Source organism: Pristiophorus japonicus, chromosome 2 (genome assembly GCF_044704955.1).
Source record: "Pristiophorus japonicus isolate sPriJap1 chromosome 2, sPriJap1.hap1, whole genome shotgun sequence".
NCBI classification, from domain to species: domain Eukaryota; kingdom Metazoa; phylum Chordata; class Chondrichthyes; family Pristiophoridae; genus Pristiophorus; species Pristiophorus japonicus.
Genome location: NC_091978.1, coordinates 316,905,737 through 316,921,193, shown reverse-complemented (window position 1 = coordinate 316,921,193; position 15,457 = coordinate 316,905,737).

Below are 15,457 nucleotides of genomic sequence, written 5' to 3'. Positions count from 1 at the left end.
TTTGCCTTCTCTCTCTGCTGCAGCTGCAGCTGCACCAGTTGGTCTTTATAGGCTGCTCCGCCTCCAAATCTCTTGCTGTGACATCACACTTCGTTTTCTTTTCCTCCCAGGTCAGGGAGTCAGCACTGGTGGGGGAAAAATAAGACAAAGCAACACCTCCTGCTCCCACTTACTAAACTCTTACCTTTGCACTCTGACCTGCCACTGCACCCTGAGCAAGCCTCCACCAAGCCCCCTCTTTTTATATTGTTCCTGGCTGACTCACCATTGGCCTGTTTAGGGAACCAGTTTTTACTAGCTGTCCAATTAACTAATTAACCAATTAACTTGCTTGTTTGTCTCTGCTTAAACCTAAAGAATCCTATCTGTTTAATATTGCAGTTTTACATAAACTTGTAATCTTATTTTACCTGTAGAAGCTACTAGAAATTGTCACTAGTAATTTACACCAACCTTGAAAAGGTTTAAAAGGGATTAACCCTTAAAGTTCTCCCACTTACCAAACTCTTACCTTTGCACTCTGACCTGCCGCTGATTTGCATTGGATTTTACAGAGCATGATTGTGTCCAAGATGAAGTGATGAGATAGCCAGAGGGGAGAGGTTTTATTCCAAGTAATGATGCCTTGTAGTCGTTCTGTCCAGTAGTGGCGCTTAAAGATTGGGAGATTCAGACCATCTTTTTTTGGTTAGTTGAAGCTAGGTCTCACTCAGGCAGATCCTTGGTGGCCATCTTGCTCAAAGGAACCTGATGAAGGGCCTGTCGAAGTCCTGGAACTGCTGTGCTGGGGTGCAGCTGGGCAGCAACTGGAACATGCAGAGGAACCTGCGGAGCACATTCATCATTATAGTTCCAGCTCTCCACAGCAGCAAGATGCCAGGCTGTTTCCCCTGTGCAGATTGGTGTAGATGCTGCAAAGGAGGAGGTTTAGGTGCAGCTAATATGTCTAAGTATATAGTACCTGTACTCATGTACTTGTTTGGGATTTTCTGAGCAAGGATTATTGCCGCTGCTTTTGAGTAGTTGAGCTTGTAGCTCGACAGCTGTTTTTTTATTTGAAACATGCTAGGGAGGGAGATGATAGGGTTAGTAACAGGTAGCAAGAGCTCATTCACATGGAGGGAATATTTAGTTATTCATTCCACCAGCCAGGGCTGTATGGATGATGGAGTCATTCTTACAGTCACATATAGGGGTTCTACGGTAAGGACAAAGAGGTGGGGAACAAGAGATAATCCTGTTTGGTCCTTCAGTAGAGGGGGTAATATAGTGAACTATAAGCATTAGTTCTGAGATAGGAGGAGGGGCGGAGCAGAAGATTTTGGCCATCTATTGTATGTGTTTCCAAATGCCATACAGTCAAACATGAGGTAGGAAGCTCTAATCCACCTGGTGAAAGGCCTTTTCTGTGACTGAGTGGGTGTGTTTGTGCTATTGTGAAGGTGTACAACATTAAACAATTCTCCAGTGCTGGTGGCTAGGAAGTATTAGTGAATGAACCCAGTTGATTCTGGGTGAGCTAATCCAGTGGTGACTGAGTCCAGTCGTTTGGCCAGGGTCACCAGAAAATATTTCCATTTCTCACCCTAGTCACCCTTATGGCATCTCTGATTGATTTAAGGAAAGAACTTGCATTTATATAGCACCTTTCACGAGTGTAGGTTGTCCCAAAGTGCTTCACAGCCAATGAAGTACCAGTGTAAATAATATGCGTAAAAACAACTGTACTTTTAATTTCTTGGAGAGTGCCAATTCATGTAAATTGGTACAGAACTATAAGCTGTTTTGTACTTTGGAACTGTACTGTGACTGCCCAAATTCATTTTACGAAGAACCCTGACATTTAGCAGAGATGCGCTGAAATCCTGCCAGACTGATGAGTACCTAAATTCCAAAGGTGAACAGACACAATGGGGGGAATTTTAACCCCAAAAAACAGGAAGGTTTGGGTCAGGTGGGTGGTTGAAGTGTTAAAAATGTTAATCCCACCCTAACCCAGCTCCTACCTACCCACTTCTGGGTTGAACGAAGGCGGGACGGGGGTGCGGGGCGCAGCCAACGTGCTTCCAGGAGGCGGGTTGGCACTTTAAATATTATAATGTGGCTGGAAGCCTTGGATTTAACCTGCTATGCAGGTTTAATTGTGGTCGGCCAGCCGGGGTCCCCGGGCCTCGGGATTCCCGGCTGCTGCAGCAAGGAGAGGATAGTCTCGGGGTGCAATCGGCTCCCCCCCAAGCTCTCCCACCACCATCAGCCCACACTCCCCCGGGAATAGACCCCCTTCCCCAGGGGTTGGTGATCGGACTCCTCACTCTGGGGTCGGACTGCCCCCCCATCTCCGGGTTGGGGATCGGACCCCCACACCAGGATCAGAACCCCTGGGGTCTGGGATCGGGCTCCCCCTTCCCCGTAAAGTCAACCTGTAAATCAGACTGACTTCTGGATGGGGAATCTAACTGTGACATCCGGGATTCCCACGCTCTACCAGGCCCTCCTGTTCCCAGCGGGTCAAAAACGTAAAATTCAGGCCAATGTGACCCACTGTGCCACCTAAAATACTGGTACAGTCAACCCTGACATTTTTCAATTTGGTTTGTTTATTCAGTGAATGCTGTGGACATCTGAAGTGAACAAATAAGGCATTATAGTAGCTTATTTCTGGCTACTATATAAGCCCTATAGTAGTTGACTTTGTCAATTGCTGACAGGCTTTTGTCTGTTGAATTGTGCCATTTTATAAATAGAATTTGTCTATGTTTAACAGTTAAATAAGACAAACTTTTTAAACATTTTTACATTAATATTATCCTATTATATAAGTTGTTTTGAACAAAATTTCTGTTCATTTTTTAAAACCCAGCTATACCACAGTTCTTGTCGCATAGCAAGGCATCCAAAGATGGTACAGAGGAAAGCAATGAGATAATATGAGGAATAACTAGATAAATTATAGCTCTTCTACATTATTAAAAAGATGTTTCAGTGGGATACTTCAGATGATAAAGAAAGTTAACCCAGAACAATACGTTTAAGTACAAGAGAGTACACATTCAGGGTTGTGAGGAGAAAGCTTATTACAGAAATCAGGACGTATTCCTTCACAGAGATTGATCACCAGCTCGAAGAGATTGTCAGGAAAAGTGGTTGAAGCCAGGACTCGTTAAGAAACAGTTCATGTAATGGGAAAATAGTAGAGTTGGTGTCCTGGAAGGATGAAATCAAATAAATTGAAGGGTCTTCTTCATCCAAACCTATTTCACAATCAATAGCTATCTGTCATGGATGAAAACAATCAATAAAAACATTTTGATCCTATAACTTATTTTTGGAGCTCTTGTCCCATTTCATTGAATAGATTGTGTCAGATGTTGACTTCAGCTTTGTCACTTCATTATGTCTTCGCTGTAGGTGATTTTCAAATTCAGAATCCAAAACACATTTCAAAGTCTCACCAACCTAATGATTGTTTCAGTGCAATACCATTGCTGGCACACCTTGTCGTGTGTCTGTGTTGTGGGTGTTGTAATTTTAAAACAGCAAATGCACAATATTTTGTGGGACTTCAGATCCTTGATGTTAATGGCCCAATGGACAGTCACTAGTTGATTCGCAGCCCCGACCTGGACGCCCGTTTTTCGCGCCACAAAGTGCGCCTAAAAATAATTTACAGATTCTCCGGCTCCCGGCAGGTCGTTTGCAGCTCGGCGCAGCACGAGCTGTGGGGGGCAGAGCTAGGTCCCTGCGCTGAAAACAGTGTTGGGACCTCTGCACATGCGCGCTACATTGGGCGCGCATGTACAGTAGCTCTAGGCGCCCAAAACTGTGTGGGAGGGGCCCGAAGCCCGCAGCCCCTAGCCCTGGCCGAATGGCCTCACTGGGGCTGCGTGCATAAGGCTGCCTCCCACAGCCAGCTCCTGCTTCCTCCCGACCCGACCCGACCCGACTCCCGCTCTCCCCCCCACCCCCGCACTGGACCCGACCCACACCGAACCGACCTCCCTCCCACCACCCCCCCGACCCGAGCTCCCGCCCCCCCACCCCCGTCACCCGGACCCGACCCAACCTGACCTCCCTCCCCCCGCCCCCGACACGAACTGACCCGAACCGACCCCCCCACCCCCCCCCCTCCTGCCACGGACCGGACCTGACCCGATCCGATCCGACCCGCGCTCCCGGCCCCGGACCCGATCCGACCCAACGCCACCTACCTGTAAATCTGGTGCTGGGGACGGGCCCTGCCCAAAGTCTTGGGCCCGGTCGCCAGGCCCGGCCCGTTCAGCCTCCCTCCCCCTTCTCCTTTCCCCCCCACCGCTTCTCCTTTCCCCCTTCTCCTCCTCCCCCCCTTCTCCTCTCTCCCCTTCTCCTCCTCCCCCCTTCCCCTCTCTCCCCTTCTCCTCCTCCCCCCTTCCCCTTCTCCTCCCCCCCTTCCCCTTCTCCTCTCCCCCCCCTTCCTTTTCCTCCTCTCCCTTCCCCTTCTCCTCTCCCCCCTCTCCCCCTCCCCCTTCTCCTCTTCCCCCTTCTCCTCCTCCCCCCCTTCCCCTCTCCCCCCCTTTCCCCTTCTCCTCCTCCCCCCCTTCTCCCCCATCGCTCCCCCTTCCCTCCCTTCCCCTCTGCCTCCCTCCCTCCCTCCCCTCCCCCCTCCACCCCCTCCCCTCACTGTCAGAAACACAGACACAGACAGAGAGTAAGAGACACACACAGACAGACAGAGAGATAGAGACACTGACAGAGACACAATGTGGGGGGGGGCATGCCAGCACGCTGTTGGAGGGCTCCTGGTACTGCAGTCGGTAAGTAGAAAATGTTTTATTTATTGATTTAAAAAAAATTTATTTCTTATTAATTTTTTTTGATTCATTTATTGGTTGATTTATTGATGTTTTTATCATTTATTATTGATGATGGCTCTTTATTTGTAAAACTGAAGTGTTTAATGTTTGTAAACTTCCCTTTAAACCCCCCCCATTCCCTACGCCTGATTTGTAACCTACGCCTGATTTTCAAAAGTGTAGACAAGGTTTTTTCGAGCGTACAAAAATCTTCACTTACTCCATTCTAAGTTAGTTTGGAGTAAGGAGTAAGTTGTCACTGCCGAAACTTTGAAAACAGGCGTAAGTGGCCGGACACGCCCCCTTTTGAAAAAAAAATTCTGTTCCAAAGTGAAACTGTTCTAACTGACTAGAACTGGAGCAAACTAAATGTCGAGAATTTGAATTTCTAAGATACTCCGTTCTACACCAGTTGCTCCAAAAAATCAGGAGCAACTGAGGCCGAAACTTGGGCCCATACAAACTATCACTACTACTCTTTTGAAGAATTTTGTACAGTTCCTAGCCAATTCATATAGTTGGTGGTAATTTTTCAAGGCTTTTAGGGAAGTTCCTCAATATAGTGGGTGGCATTCTTAAATCTAAAAAAGCAAGAGATGCTTGGTGATGGACAAGGTGGCAAAGAAGGGTAGAAAGCCAACACAAGCTGTTGAGTAATTAATAGTAGTCTCACGTTTAAAGAAAAAGCAAGACCTTGCATTATATATCAGAAGATGTCCCAAAGTACCTCACAGCCAATTAAGTATTTTTGAAGGGTAGTCACCATTGTAATGTTGGGAACCGCAACAGCTAAGACCAGATAATCATATTTATTTTGATGGTGTCGGTTGAGGAACAAATATGACCAGGACACCTCCCCTGTTCTTCTTCATCTGGTGCTGTGGAATATTTCACCTCCGCTGAGTGGGAAATGGGGGCCTTGGTTTAATGTCTCATCCAAAAGATAGCACTTCCAACAGAGCACTCACCCAGTACTGTACTGAAGTGTGAGCCTAGATTATGCACTCAAAGGCTCTGGAGTGGGGCTTAAAACTCACAACCTTCTGACTCAGAGGCAAAAGTGCTACCATGACCCAAGACTGATACAAGTTGGACCTTCCTTACCCAGAACTCCCTTATCTGGAACCACCCCTCGTCCAGAACCATTACCGGCCACTCTGACATGACCAAATTGAAGCCCTTCCTCACTGCCGACTCCCGCAATCGCTGGCCTGACCCCACGATCCACCACCCCCACCCCATGATCTCTCTGATGCACTCCCAGCCCCAAGCCAGCCAGTCCTGATATCCTCTTGCTCAGTACCTGTACCATCCAATTTAACGTAACCACCCCTCGTCCGGAAAAATCCCTTATCCAGAAATGGCCAGTTCCCGAGGGTTCTAGATAAGGGAGGTTCAACCTGTATTATTAAACAACAAAAAACTGTCAATTTAAGACAACTATTATTAAGAAATGAGGGCACAGAGATGGCCATGACAAAGACTACTGAACATGAAATAGTGTCACAAATATTTCAAATGATGTTCCTTTAAATTCCCTAGTTTATGCTTGTGTTTAGTACAAACACAAACATTGGAATACAATAAGACACATCAGTAATATCACCTATTAGTATCTATGTGATAAACATCACTTGAACAATCATTGCTGTTCAGTAATATTTAGTTTGTTTCCTTTGTCCCAACATATTAAACTCAAATAATAACAACTCATTCATTTAATGAGTCTCAGCGCAGTCGACTTTATTAATCAGACAGCTATCTGCCCTACACAGTTTGGTGTAGAAATTCCATATTGGCCCGTTTGGGGGCGGTAACATCTGGGAGGCGTGAAACTTTGTGGCAGACACGGAAGTCGTGCTCCGCTCGATAAATTCGGGTTACCGCTCTGGAAGGAAGTGGAACGCTAAATCAAGCGCTCCACTTCCTTCCTGAGGCGGTAACGGGCGGACGCCTCAGCAGCGCTACGCACTTGGTAGCGTTGCCATGTCCGAGAGGCTCTTCCCTCAATTAAATGGAAGGGCCCACGCTGCCGACTCTGTAAAATAATGCGGTACCTACTTGGACCACCAGGGAGCGGGAGTGCTGTGCAATCAGCAGAGTGCAGGGCTAAGCGATCGCGGCCATGACCCCGCGAAGAAACCGCATCAGCAGCGGCAATGAAAAGGTGAGGTTTTTTTCAGCACTTGGCCGCCTCCCCTTTAATTTTCGCCCTGGTAGCAGCCGGCTGCCCGATACACGTTTACTAAAGCTGCCGCTGGTATCGCCCGGGGGGAGCGGGGTGAAAGCCAATTTCAGGGTGATGTGCACGGCGATGATGTCATGATCTCCGGGCGCAGGAGATTGGAGTGCAACGCCACCGCTAAACTCCTGCCCAATATGGGGGAAGTCGTTAACAGCACCGCACCCAGTCGCAAACACATTTGCCAAAGTAGCCCAATTTCTCCCCCTATGGCTCTAAAAGGTTATACTGGGATACAAACCAGTTAAATAATAGGGTTAACATCTCCACTCAACAAGCAGAGACATAAATTTCTAACAAATGCATTAAGCATTTTTACATTAGTATCCCAGGTGCAACTTATTATGGATCTGATATTTAAGTGTGGTGGGGAGGGATTAATATAGAGGCCTATAAGTAATTCTAGAAAAATTATTTGATTAAAATTTGCCATACCAATTAAACATCCTCCAGAATTTAGATATTGAGATACTGAAATTAATGGAAAAGAAAATCAGGCGGGGTGCCTAAGGGCTAGCCGATCCGCTACCTTCCGTTTTCCGCCACCCTATATAATCCACGTTATTTATCTGTGAACCTTTTTCCCTTTGGAAATGGATAATTTAGTCAGACAATTGAGATGATAGTGAATGTAATAAAAGAACAATTTTCAGAAAACAAATATTAAGGCACAATAGCATAAAATACAGAAGTACAGTAATTATTTTAAAATTTGCCAGGAACTAACCTATTACCCCCCATGTGGTAAACGATAACTCCATCACTAGGCCATTAAATAAAGTAACTTTATTTATTAAATACTGATTATGTTTCAGAATTCCTAAGATGGAAATGTCTAATTTAAATTGCGTTGGAATGGTTATTTACTGAAATGCACCTTTACATTTTGTGAATTTTACATTTTCAGGCACCGACTGCCATATGATAGAGTTAATTATGTTACTCTGTGCAATGTTGATAACTGCTTGAAGTCTAAGTTATTACTACAGCATTGGTACAGTATCTGTGTTTGTTTTGTAATATGAAACTGACTATTTCTAAAAGTCTGTATTCATGTACCTTCATAATATCCGACTGTTATATGACACAGGTCGCAGCATTAAATTTTAGAACACATGCCCTGGAGATAAGTTTTCAATAACTTTTGCATTCTCTTGCCTTTGAGAATTATGGAGTTGACACGATTCGCTACTTTTTGTTTTTCCTAATTAATTAAATCCATGGATTAAATCCTGCCTCCTTTTACAATGCCTTCTAATATACATAAAGCTTAACCATTTACATTCAAATCCAGTATTTGTGAAAAATGTTATTTTACTTTCGAGTTACTGCACATACCAGGTCCACGTTCATGTTATTCAGAACCATCATATATGTTTTTTCAGGATAGTGGTGCAATATGAGGTTGTACTTAAAGTGGATTTAAGTTCAATGATATAATTTCTATATAATTTCCTTGAAGAAATGAAATATAATAAGTAACTACTGTGTCTCCTGCAGTGAAATGGTAGGTCGTAGGTAGATATCAAAGATGCTAACAGAGCTAGTGGGTTGAATTGTTTTGTGTATTTTTTTAATGTTCCCCAGCGAGCTGTAGTCCGAAGCTGAAGTTAGTTTGGTAGTCCCATGGCTTTCTTCTCGTTTTGCTTTTCCAATTTGATTGCTTGCTGCTAGCCACATGACTGCTCGTACTGCATGGTTAGCACGGAACAATCAAAAAGGAAATAGAAGAAAAAAAGAGACTCTCATTTATAAAGCAGCCCATCACATCTCTCAGACATGTCTCAAAATGCTTCACTAAGAATAAATTGCTTTCCATGCTCTCCCAGGTAGGGTAGTTGAGGCACATACCTCAGATTCATTCAAAATACAGTAAGCTGATGGAGGAATGGCCAGATCTTGCAGAGTACAGTGTTAAGACCTTTTCCTGCACCTTTCAGCTCAAACTTTTTTTGCCTCGTAACTTGCCGGAATTGCGAGCTGATAATGGCATGGTGAGAGCAACGGGGCATCTGGGACCTTAGTGAATGGTGCAACCGACAGTGTATCTCCTTAACCAATGAGATGTAAGGATTGAGAATTCAGTCGAATCAGGTACAGGAAGAGAAATAAAGAGAGGGAAAGAAAGATTGGATTAAGTGAGAGAGAAAAAGAGACAGGAAAAATAAGAACAAATTTTAAATAAAAAATGTGACATTTTTAAAATCTCTAATAATTATTTGCTACTTGCAAGGATAAGATTGAACAGTAATACAATAACTCACTGATAGTTTACATGTAATGGGTGCTCTTATGCAGTATTCTTAGACAGTCTCTCGGAGTCGAGGATGACTTGCTTCCACACGACTATGAGTTCTCAGGTGACTGATGAGACCAATGCGGGATCTACAGTCTCTGTCACAGGTGAGGCAGGTGGGTAGAAGGGATGGGTGGGTGGGGTGCTTGGGTTGTCGAGTGCTCCTTCCGCTGTTTGCATTTGGCTTCTGCGTGCCCCTTCCCGAATGCTTCTCCTCCACTTTGAGCGGTCTTGGGCCAGGGATTCCCAGGTGTCGGTGAGGATGTTGCACTTTTTCAAGGAGGCTTTGAAACATAGAAACATAGCAAATAGGTGCAGGAGTAAGCCATTCGGCCCTTCGAGCTTGCACCACCATTCAATAAGATTATTGCTCATCATTCCTTCAGTACCCCTTTCCTGCTTTCTCTCCATACCCGTTGATCCCTTTAGCCGTAAGGGCCATATCTAACTCCCTCTTGAATATATCCAATGAACTGGCATCAACAACTCTCTGCGGTAGGTAATTCCAGAGGTTAACAACTCTCTGAGTGAAGAAGTTTCTCCTCATCTCAGTCCTAAATGGCCTACCCCTTATCCTTAGACTGTATCCCCTGGTTCTGGACTTCCCCAACATCGGGAACATTCTTCCCGCATCTAACCTGTCCAGTCCCATCAGAATCTTATAAGTTTCTATGAGATCCCCTCTCATCCTTCTAAACTCCAGTCGATCCAGTCTCTCCTCATATGTCAGTCCAGCCATCCCGGTGAACCTTCGCTGCACTCCCTCAATAGCAAGAACGTCCTTCCTCAGATTAGGAGACCAAAACTCAGCACACTATTCCAGGTGAGGCCTCACCAAGGCCCTGTACAGCTGCAGTAAGACCTCCCTGCTCCTATACTCAAATCCCCTAGCTATGAAGGCCAACATAACATTTGCCTTCTTCACTGCCTGCTGTACCTGTATGCCAACTTTCAATGACTGATGAACCATGACACCCAGCTCTTGTTGCACCTCCCCTTTTCCTAATCTGCCGCCATTCAGATAATATTCTGCCTTCGTGTTTTTGCCCCCAAAGTGGATAATCTCACATTTATCCACATTATACTGCATCTGCCATGCATTTGTCCACTCACCTAACCTGTCCAAGTCACCCTGCAGCCTCTTAGCGTCCTCCTTACAACTCACACCGCCACCCAGTTTAGTGTCATCTGTAAACTTCATCTAAATCATTAATGTATATTGTAAAGAGCTGGGGTCCCAGCACTGAGCCCTGCGGCACCCCACTAGTCACTGTCTGCCATACTGAAAAGGACCCGTTTATCCCGACTCTCTGCTTCCTGTCTGCCAACCAGTTCTCTATCCACGTCAGTAAATTACCCCCAATACCATGTGCTTTGATTTTGCACACCAATCTCTTGTGTGGGACCTTGTCAAAAGCCTTTTGAAAGTCCAAATATACCATATCGACTGGTTCTCCCTTGTCCACTCTACTAGTTACATCCTCAAAAAATTCCAGAAGATTTGACAAGAATGATTTCCCTTTCATAAATCCATGCTGACTTGGACCGATCCTGTCACTGCTTTCTATATGTGCTGTTATTTCATCTTTAATAATTGATTCCAACATTTTCCCCACTACTGATGTCAGGCTAACCGGTCTATAATTACCAATTTTCTCTCTCCCTCCTTTTTTAAAAAGTGGTGTTACATTAGCTACCCTCCAGTCCATAGGAACTGATCCAGAGTCGATAGACTGTTGGAAAATGATCACCAATGCATTCACTATTTCTATGGCCACTTCCTTAAGTACTCTGGGATGCAGACTATCAGGCCCCGGGGATTTATCGGCCTTCAATCCCATCAATTTCCTTAACATAATTTCCCGCCTAATAAAGATATCTTTTCAGTTCCACCTTCTCACTAGACCCTCGATCCCCTAGTACTTCCGGAAGGTTATTTGTGTCTTCCTTAGTGAAGACAGAACCAAAGTATTTGTTCAACTGGTCTGCCATTTCTTTGTTCCCCATTATAAATTCACCTGAATCTGTCTGCAAGGGACCTATGTTTGTCTTCACTAATCTTTTTCTCTTTACATATCTATAGAAGCTTTTGCAGTTAGTTTTTATATTTCCGGCAAGCTTCCTCTCATACTCTATTTTCCCCCTCCTAATTAAACCCTTTGTCCTCCTCCTGCGAATTCTAAATTTCTCCCAGTCCTCAGGTTTGCTGCTTTTTCTGGCTAATTTATATGCCTCTTCCTTGGATTTAACACTATCCTTAATTTTCCTTGTTAGCCACAGTTGAGCCACCTTCCCCGTTTTATTCTTACTCCAGACAGGGATGTACAATTGTTGAAGTTCATCCATGTGATCTTTAAATGTTTTCCATTGCCTATCCACCGTCAACCCTTTAAGTATCATTTGCCAGTCTATTCTAGCCAATTCACACCTCATTCCATCGAAGTTACCTTTCCTTAAGTTCAGGATCCTAGCCTCTGAATTAACTGTGTCACTCTCCATCTTAATAAAGAATTCTACCATATTATGGTCACTCTTCCCCAAGGGGCCTCGCACAAGATTGCTAATTAGTCCTTTCTCGTTACACATCACCCAGTCTAGGATGGCCAGCCTTCTAGTTAGTTCCTCGACATATTGGTCTAGAAAACCATACCTAATACAATCCAGGAAATCCTCCTCCACCGTATTGCTACCAGTTTGGTTAGCCCAATCTCTATGTAGATGAAAGTCGCCCATGATAACTGCTGAACCTTTATTGCACGCATCCCTAACTTCTTGTTTGATGCTGTCCCCAACCTCACTATTACTGTTTGGTGATTTGTACACAACTCCCACTAGCGTTTTCTGCCCTTTGGTATTCCACAGCTCCACCCATACAGATTCCACATCATCCAAGCTAATGTCCTTCCTTACTATTGAGTTAATTTCCTCTTTAACCAGCAACGCTACCCCGTCTCCTTTTCCTTTCTGTCTATCCTTCCTGAATGTTGAATACCTCTGGATGTTGAGTCCCCAGCCTTGGTCACCCTGGAGCCATGTCTCCGTAATCCCAATTATATCATGTTCGTTAATAGCTGCCTGTGCAGTTAATTCGTCCACCTTATTACGAATACTCCTCAAATTGAGGCACAGAGCCTTCAGGCTTGTCTTTTTAACACACTTTGCCCTTTTGGAATTTTGCTGTAATGTGGTCCTTTTTGATTTTTGCCTTGGGTTTCTCTGCCCTCCACTTTTGCTTTTCTTCTTTCTATCTTTTGCTTCTGCCCCCATTCTACTTCCCTCTGTCTTCCTGCATCGGTTCCCATCCCGCTGCCATATTAGTTTAACCCCTCCCCAAAAGCACTAGCAAACTAGGACATTGGTTCCGCTCCTGCCCAGGTGCAGACCGTCCGGTTTGTATGGTCCCACCTCCCCCAGAACCAGTTCCAATGTCCCAGGAATTTGAATCCCTCCCTTTTGCACCACTCCTCAAGCCACGTATTCATCTGAGCTATCCTGCGATTCCTATTTGAGGGTGTCCTTGAAGCGTTTCCTCTGCCCAACTGGGACGCTTGCCGTGTCGGAGCTCGATGTAGAGCGCTTGTTTTGGGAGTCTAGTATCGGGCATTCGGACGATGTGGCCTGTCGATCGGAGCTGATTGAGCGTGGTCAATGCTTCAATGCTGGGGAAGTTTGTGAGAACACTGACGTTGGTGCGCCTATCCTGCCAATGGATTGGTAGGATTTTACAGAGGCAGCATTGGTGGTACTTCTCTAATGCTTTGAGGTGCCTGCTGTACATAATCAATGTCTCTGAAGTGGGTATCATTACTGCTCTGTGGACCATGAGTTTGGTGCCGGGTTTGAGATCCTGGTCTTCACTCTCTTCCTCAGGTGACTGAAGGCTGCACTGGCACACTGAAGGCAGTGTTGGACTTCATCATCGATGTCTGCCCTTGTTGACATTAGGCTCTCAAGGTATGGAAAGTGGTCCTCGCTGTCCAAGGCCTCATCATGGATCTTGATAATCGGGGAGCAGTACTGTGTGGCGGGGGCAAGATGGCAGAGAACCTTTGTCTTACGGATGTTTAATGTAAGGCCCATACTCTCGTATGCTTTGGTGAAGGTGTTGACGATGGTTTGGAGTTCGTCTTCCAAGTGTGTGCAAACGCAAGCGTCGTCTGCATACTGTAATTCAATGACAGAGGATGGGACGACCTTGGATCTGACCTGGAGGTTACGGAGGTTGAACAATTTCACGTTTGTTCTTTAGATTAGCTCCACTCCAGCGGGGAGCTTATTGAGGGTGAGATGGAGCATTGCAGCAAGGAAGATTGAGAAGAGCTTTTGGTGCGATGCTTGCAAGACTCCGATCCACACGTGTATTGGGTCTGTGGTGGATTTGTTGGTCAGGATCATGGCTTGCATATCATTGTGAAGCAGGCAGAGGATAGTGACAAACTTTTGAGGGCAGCCAAATTTGAGAAGGACACTCCATAATTCCTCTCGGTTGAGTGTCAAAGGCCTTTGTGAGGTTTTTTTGTAATGGGTGTAACACCCCAATATCCTACCGATAACTAGCAGTGATCTTATAATATGCTGATCTCCTGAAACTATAAGCCAGATTTCCCCAGTTGATGCCACTCTTAATAGGCCCTATCGGTCTCCTCATCAACTAGACTTGGGTTGTATGTGAAGGTGACAAATCTGAACTGAGAGCCTCAATGAGAGCTGATCTGCACTTGAGCTTCACATATCAAAACCAGATAGCACAGACCAACCTGAACCAAACTGAGAGATCGCACAAAGAGCAGTGGCTTGGGGCACTTCTCACAGAGCACGCTGTCCTAAACTCAGCTCAGCACCAACATTTCTAAACCACTAACTGGGCTCAGACACACTAAAGGAGTTTTCATAGAATGATAGAAATTAGAGAACAGGGGAGGCCATTCAGCCTTTTCTCCTATAACTTCATTTCCCTCCAGATCCTTTCATATTTCTCCTTTTCAAATATTTATCCTATGCCCTTTTAAATTACGTTCTCAGCTCTACCCCAATAACTGCAACTCAAATAAATCTCAATTCAAGAACCTTCCTTCTCCCTTGGTTCTTCCAGTGAGAATCTTCAGTCTCCATCCCCTTGTTCCCCATTCAACCATCAGTGGGAACAAATCTTTCACTATTTATTCACAGTGAGGTTCCAGGTATCACTCACCTCTTTACTGGCTGCTCCTCTCTCGGTGCCGCTCCTACTCACCAAGTTGCTGGGGAGGGAGGGAAGGGGAGGAAAGTTTGTCAGAAAAGTGAAGAAAGGGTGGGAGAACATGTAGAAGAATAAACAGGGAGAAGAGAGCAAGGAGTAGAGGCAATAGGGGAAGATTGGCATTTGAAAGAGAAGGGCAGAGGGAGGGGAGAGATGTGGAAGGGAATTGAGGAGGGAAGAAGGAGGGAAAGGTGAGAAGGTGAAGCAGTAGGAGAGTGGAGGGAAGAGCAGGGGAGAAGAGGTAAATGAGAAAGAGGGTTGAAGGGAAGACCAGCATGAAAGAAGATTTTTCCTGTAATATTATTCAGGATTTTTTTGTATGGATTTTATCTATTTTATAGATTTGTTTGTAGTTTTGCAGATTAGAACATGGAAGACAGTAGCCAAACTATTGGGGGTTCATTTTAACCTCTTTTTGGGTTGCTGCATATGCCGGAGAAGGAAGAGCTTCTGGATGAAATATTAAAATACTTTTAACATTGTGAAAGATGCTTTGTGGTAACTTTGTGGTAGTCTTTTGCATTTCTGATGAAGAAATGAAAGATGAGCAAATGAACAAGGAGTGGGTATGCATTTGCAGTGATATGCATTGTCTAGCATCTGCAGTATTTTGCTTTTGTAGAAGTGGTATGTATTTGCTTGATTATAAACCAGATATGCTGTTTATAATCAGTCCAATGCTCTTGGAAATGGCATTTAAAAGACAATGGGAGGAAACTGTAAACCAGGATGTTTGTGAATTGCCAACAGAGCAGGGAAAATGTTTCTCAATTTTCAAAGCATTTGTCAGATTAATGTTTTGTATTTATTTCAGCCATAATTCCTATTTGCAGCATGCTTTGCATTTGCAG